We start from the raw sequence: 6,530 nt of genomic DNA on the forward strand, positions 1-6,530 counted from the left end.
TTTAGTTGAAGCCTCTATTTTATATTCCATTTCTCCCAATAGATCCCTTTCACCTAAATCGTGCACACTGGACCTTTAATCCCCCCCAAAGAAACAAATTTGCCTCATCCAGCTTGTGTCCGGTTGGGAGAGTGGGCGGGACTCTGTCTACAGTTCACATTCCTCAATGACGCCACTTTCTCCTTGTTTGTGCGCCGCTGATCGCCCTCCATACTTCTGTGTGGGCGGTGTTGTGTGGAGCCACGCCTCCGCTGCTGCCGCTGCCGCTGCCGCTGCCGCAGCTGCACAGACGCCGAGGTCCCGCTTGTACTCAGCCAGCCAGCAGCGGCGGAGGTCGGGCCGGAGTGCGATCGCTGTCCGGAGCGCATAGATGTGCAGAACCCCTGGAATAACCGAGTGCTGGAGAGGCCGGAACCGAGCACTGTGGAGCACCGCGTTCTAGCCGCCGAAAGGGAACGAGCCACGGCCACAGCATGGCGGTGGAAGAGGAAGGTCTCCGGGTTTTCCAGAGCGTTAAAATAAAAATAGGTAAGAGCAACAAAACAAAAAAAAAATCCCTGCCCTCCCCCCAGTGTTAGGCAATGCTATCCTGACAGTCTGATGCTGTGTCTCATAAATCAGAATCAGAATCAGAATCAGAAAGGATTTATTGCCAAGTAGGTTTACACCTACCTGGAAGTTTCTTTGGTAAAAAAGGTGCATACATTGAACATAAAACATAAAAACACAATAAGTACTTAAAAACACAATAAGTACTTCACATAAGAAAGAAATAACTATATATAAAACAAAACAAAAATATATACCAGATATAAAAAGTAAAATGCAAAACAGGAGGGAATGTGCAATATGCCATGGGCGGTGTGGCTTGGCAGGTTGAACTTCTTCAGCTCTTCTTACCGCAGTGACGACTCTCAGGGTGATGGGGGTGGGTGGGGCTGGGTTCCTTCTGAAGTCCACAACCGTGTCCACTGTTTTCAGAGCATTGAGCTCCAGGTTGTTCTAATCACACCATGTCACCAGATGGTCAATCTCCCACCTGTAGGTGGACTCATCCCCACCAGAGATGAGCCCAAATAGGGTGGTGTCATCCGCGAACTTAAGGAGTTTGACGGGCTGGTGACTGGAGGTGCAGCTGTTGGTATACAGGGAGAGGAAAAGAGGGTAAAGAACACAGCCTTGAGGGGAACCAGTGCTAATGGTCCTGAATTCAGAGACATGCTTACCCAGCCTCACGCGTTGCCTCCTGTCAGACAAGGAAGTCTGTGATCAACCTGCAGGTTGAGTCAGGCAAACTCAGCTGGAAGAGCTTCTCCTGTAGCAGATTCAAGATGATTGCGTTGAAGGCAGAGCTGAAGTCCACAAACAGGATCCTGGCGTAGGTTCCTGAGGAGTCCAGGGGCTGGAGGATGAAGTGAAGGGCCATGACTGCATCGTCTACAGACCTGTTGGCTCTGTAGGCAAACTGCAGGGGTCCAAGAATGAAAGTCGGAAATAAATTATCCTGAGTTATGTCCCTGATGTTCATGAGCATCTCTCTGGTGAAAGAGCTCCCGGTTTTTAAGCAAAAAACTGAATTAACTAACAAAACAAGACGAAACTTTGCGCAGCAAAACACAGAGGCAGCCGTCCGCAGCGCCATCTTTTAACGTTGGAAAACTAGCCTTGAGTAGAAAATGTAATGTTTCTGCTCCCTCGGCTGCACCAAATGAACCATAACAAAATCCCTCGGCCCCCTATCAAGACAGGTGTGAGACTGACCAGCTTTTTTGACGCACATACATTTCTAGCTAATTCCAAATATTAAACACAAAGATCAAAACGTTATTATTAATGATTTGTATAAAGGCCTTATATCTGGCCCAGGCGGCTCCTGCTTTCCCCCCTCCTTTCTTTATATAGAGTTTCAGTCAAACACAGACTCCAGCTAAATATAAATTCCTAACAGAACGAACTGGAAGAAGGCGACAGCTTTAACAACACAGTTGACCTTACTACCACATTATTTCACAATGACAAATGACAGAAACACAGCACTTTTCTGTTGTTTTGGGGCAAACCCCAGCCCTAACCCCAACCTCTTCACCAGTGCTGCTGCTTCTCAATAGAAACACATAGTCCGCTCTATCTCTCACTGTGTCTCGGTCTCTCTCAATGTGTCTTCCTGTGTCTTCCTGTGTCTGCGACTTACAGGAAGTCAGTAACACAGCAAGAGGGAGGGATCTAGTGTTAGATAATGTTACTACTTACAATTATTTAGGCAATAGCATTTCAATAATATTAAGGATAGGGGAGTCTGGAACACCCTCCCCCCCACAGGAATTTGCCCACCATGAACAATGAAACAGACCTCTGAGAGGGGGGTTGTGGGTGGAGCTTTTGGTCTCTCTTGTAGTCAACCAATCAGGCTGCCGTGACGAAGGGCTCATCTGAATATTTCTCCCATCAGCTCTGTGAGGTTGCGAACAACGTGGAGTTTAATAAATAAATACGGTTGATAAATCGGCTTCCAAAGAGAGTTTGTGAGGCTTCAGGTGTGTGTCTGCCTCTGTCTGAGCTCCATTTTAAGTCCCAAAATTTCAGCACCGTGACTAAGGAATGTTCCTGATTCGAAAGGGTTTATATTCAGGTCCCAACCTCTTCATGTTTGTGAGACTTCGGTCTCACATATACTAAAATTGGAACGATACAGAGAAGATTAGCATGGCCCCTGCGCAAGGATGACACGCAAATTCGTGAAGCGTTCCTCATTTTGTTCTATTTTTGTTCCCTTTTTGTTCTCTTTTTGTTCTCATTTTGCTCAAAATGGAAAAGAGGGCAACTGCAGGTGTCTGGCTCCCTCTTGTGGTGGATCAACAGCATCACAGCCACCAAACTGGCCAGAAGCAGACGCTAGGTAGCGCCATGACACAAGGGAAAACCCTGGTGCTGCCTTGAGGGGCTGTCGAAAAAACCATGACACTAGTTAGAGGACGACCTGAGAATGTATTTCATATCCAAGCTAAATTGGTTTTGTAGACTGACATACCCACAACTGAATCGATGTGGTATCAAATCGGATACCGAATCAAAACTTTGTTAATCGGAGTTGAATCAATTTTGGAAATCAGTGGACTAGTTGGGCAGTATAAGTAGGAAAGACGCGGTTCCCCGTTTTCGTTCTGCATGCAGAGCATTTGTACAAGATTCAAGATTCAAGAGTTTTATTATCAAATGCACAGAGATTACAATTAAGCAGTTGCTGGCAATGTAATGCTTGAGTCACAGACTCTCTTCTAACAATGCAAGAATAAAAAATTTTAAAAAATGATTGAATAAAATAGTGTAAAAAAGAATATCAAAACTTTAAAATATGTAATAATATAATATAATACAGCTGAAGAAAGAACGAACAGTAGTGCAATTTTGTGCAATAGTGCAAATATGCCACGGTGCTAGTTTGGTGGAGTTATTACAGTTCAGAGGAGTTTAAGGGTCTTATGGCCTGGGGGAAGAAACTGTCTCTGAGCCTGGTGGTGCGGGCCCGGATGCTGCTTAACGTCGGCCAGATGGCAGTAGGTAAAAATGTTTATGGCTGGTGTGAAAGGGGTCTTTAATAATCCGGTTGCTCTTCTTCCTGCACCGCTGGGTGTCGAGGTCCTCCATGGATGGTAGCGCCGTCCTGGTGATGTGCTGGGCAGACTTCACCACCTGCTGTAAAGCCTTGCGGTTCAGGGCGGTGCAGCTGCCATACCAGGCGGTGATGCAGCCAGTCAGGATGCTCTCTATGGTGCACCTGTAGAAGTTGATTAGAATCCTCTCATCCATGTGGATCTTCCGCAGCCTGCGGAGGAAGAAGAGTCGCTGCCTGGCCGACATCCTAATGGAGTCTGTGTGATGGGTCAAGGACAGGTCATCACTGATGTTGACCCCGAGGAACCTGAAGCTGCTGACTCGCTCCAATGAGACAAGGGGCCGACTGGTTTAAATACAGGAGGACTGCGCGCCCTCTCTCTCTCTCCCAGTGTCAGTATTCATTCATGTGATGGATTTATCGAGCAATGACAATGAAAAAAAGAGCAAGATATTGAACATAAAGGGCCCATCATTTTGTACAATTGAGATGATTACACACTATTGACAACATCAGTAGGATTCTTTGATAATCAATTGCTGCCAATACTTTCCTTTCACCTATATATCTTACACACTCACTAGATCCTTGAGGGGCAAATGCTGACAAATCATAACACATGTGCAACATATTAAATGAGCAGTCTGAGAAGAGAGTAAAGTGCAAAAAAAGGCTTTTTATTAAAAAACGCCACCACCAAAAACACACAAAGAGATCAGTCGTTGTCCTCCTCATCCCTCTGCTCTTCCTCCTGAATAAAAAGTAAAGAGACTGTCATTCCAGTTCAAGAAATGTACAAGATATGAATGAATTTTTTTAGAAAAAATCCCTCCTGTACTTATTCACACTGTTATACACTAGCAGATAGATTGATGTACACATTTTAGCATTTCATTGATATTTTGTTACTCCCAAACTTTGACTGTGCCGTTTGTCCCCTGTATTTACTGTCCTACCTGCTGGCTCTGGGTCTGCCTGGAGGGGGTCTGTGAAGCCTGGGCAGCTTCAGCCTGCAAAAAACAAGATGAACAACATGGTTGATGACAATGATGAGGGAAGCCTCTCAGTCACTGTGCATATCAAGTAACTGACCTGTTGTCTCTCCCTCTGTTTGGCCTCATGGGCCCTTTTCCCTGCCAGCCAGTCATCCACCGAGGATCCCTCGGCACGGGAGCAGAAGTGCTCTGCTCTGTAGCGACTGTGACCATATTCTTTGGTTTTCGGCTGGCCACAGTGCTTGCAGATGAAATGTTCACACCTCTTCCTGGTCTTGATAGGAAGGCCCATCTCCTTGGCCCGACGCTGCTCTTCCTCACGAACCTTCCTCCGCCAGGCAGTGGTTCGGGGCACGGCAGGGGCAGAGGTGGAGGTGGCAGGGGGGGCAGCAGAGGGGGAGGCACAGGGGGTGGTCGGTGTGGAGGAGGAGGCTGCAGTGGTGGTGATGATTTTGTACAGCGCAGGTGCCAGGGCTACACTGTGTGTGACAACCTGACCAGAGGCATCTTCCGGGGGAGAGAGTGTGAGAGGCTGGTCAGGACGCAAAGGTTCCTGCAGCAGAGCCCTGGCTGGAGAACGCAGCTCTGCTCCTGTCTGCTGAGCAATGGGACCCGGCACCGCTGCACGCACCATGGCTGTCATCATCGCCTTGCTCCGCTTGTTGTGCCTGACGGAAAGGAATTCAATGATATTGATTATTAGCATCTTCTGCCCAGTATGAACATTCTTCAATCACACGCACTCATGCAAAAGGCGCTCACCACTGCAGAAGGGTCCGGTTGTTGACCTCTGGGAGTTGGATGGGGGAAGCTGCCAAGAGGTCCCGCCTGTTGTACAAATTGTCTCTGATGACAGAATAGTCCCTCTCAACAGCCCCCCAGCGGTTCACTGGGACCCCAGGGATGGTACAGCCCTCAGGGTGTATGCGGCACAGCTCCAAAAAGATGGCCTCGAGCATCCTGTTGGCATATGGAAACTGTGCCGCTCCCCCGCCCTGCCCGAGATACGAACTATACACAGAGAGAGAGAGAGAGAGAGAGAGAGAGGAGGAGAAAGATGTGTCCTGCGTTACAGACCGGAGTCACGTAGAGCACAATCAAACAACGAATTTGCTGTGGAGAAAATGAAATATAAAAATAGAACAATATATAAAAGGACTATAAGCTGAGTTTGAATGCTGCACGCTACACTTACCTTGTCATGCTGTCCCCTCCAGGCATGCAGGCAGTTTTGGACCAGTGGCCCTGGGGGAAGGAGATGGGCGCCTTGTCCCTGTGTGACAGCTTCTGCCAAAGAGCCACTATCTCCCTCACCTGCCGCTCCGTAACGAAGGCGTGGTGACGGAGCTCTACGAGGGCATGGGCTAGATGGACGGCATGCTGGTAGCCACTGTGTCCATCTGGACCCCGTACCTCCTGCAGTAGACAGAGATACTACAGAGGTCAAGTATTCAATACGCACAGCCCCTTCAAGTCCATCATCAGACTTGACATCGCTTACCTCCTCCACCACTGCGGGTGGATGATTAGGCTGTGTTGCAACAACGGGCTGCAATGGGTGCAGCTCCTCTTCAAAGCCCTCATGCTCCTCCTCTTCCCAGTCCTCTTCCAGCTCATCCATCCCATCAAGAGCATCATCATCATCTGGGCCCAAGTCCGGCTGCAGAGCTGCGGCACCAGTCTGGGAGTTGAGGTACTCCAACCCGATGAGCTCCCCTACATAAAGGAAAAACAGAAGAAGAAAAAGGAAATGCGGTTACACCTGTCATATATATGTTATATATATGTTATATATATATGTGTTATATAATACAGCTGTTTGTATAATACAGCTGTTTGCATTATACCTGTGTACTCCCCAGGCTGGGTGTAATTCTCTACCAGCGTCCTCCCCAAGAACTGTTGGGTGAGCTGGGAGAGGC

The 6,530-nt window shown here is 47.9% G+C and overlaps 1 long non-coding RNA gene and 1 other non-coding gene across 2 annotated transcripts; one reads left to right on the top strand and one right to left on the bottom strand.

Annotated features, from left to right (window-relative positions):
• Window positions 1-951: 951 nt before the first annotated feature.
• On the bottom strand, window positions 952-2,383 carry LOC128441377 (uncharacterized). The gene is made up of 3 exons (XR_008338747.1): window positions 2,251-2,383; window positions 1,227-1,465; window positions 952-1,135 (listed from the first exon to the last, which is right to left on the bottom strand). It is a non-coding gene; the product is annotated as an uncharacterized LOC128441377 (long non-coding RNA).
• A 266-nt stretch (window positions 2,384-2,649) lies between these two features.
• LOC128446001 (U6 spliceosomal RNA) lies at window positions 2,650-2,755 on the top strand. The gene has a single exon (XR_008339538.1). It is a non-coding gene; the product is annotated as a U6 spliceosomal RNA (small nuclear RNA).
• Window positions 2,756-6,530: the final 3,775 nt, after the last annotated feature.

This window comes from Pleuronectes platessa, chromosome 1 (assembly GCF_947347685.1).
Source record: "Pleuronectes platessa chromosome 1, fPlePla1.1, whole genome shotgun sequence".
Lineage (NCBI taxonomy): Eukaryota > Metazoa > Chordata > Actinopteri > Pleuronectiformes > Pleuronectidae > Pleuronectes > Pleuronectes platessa.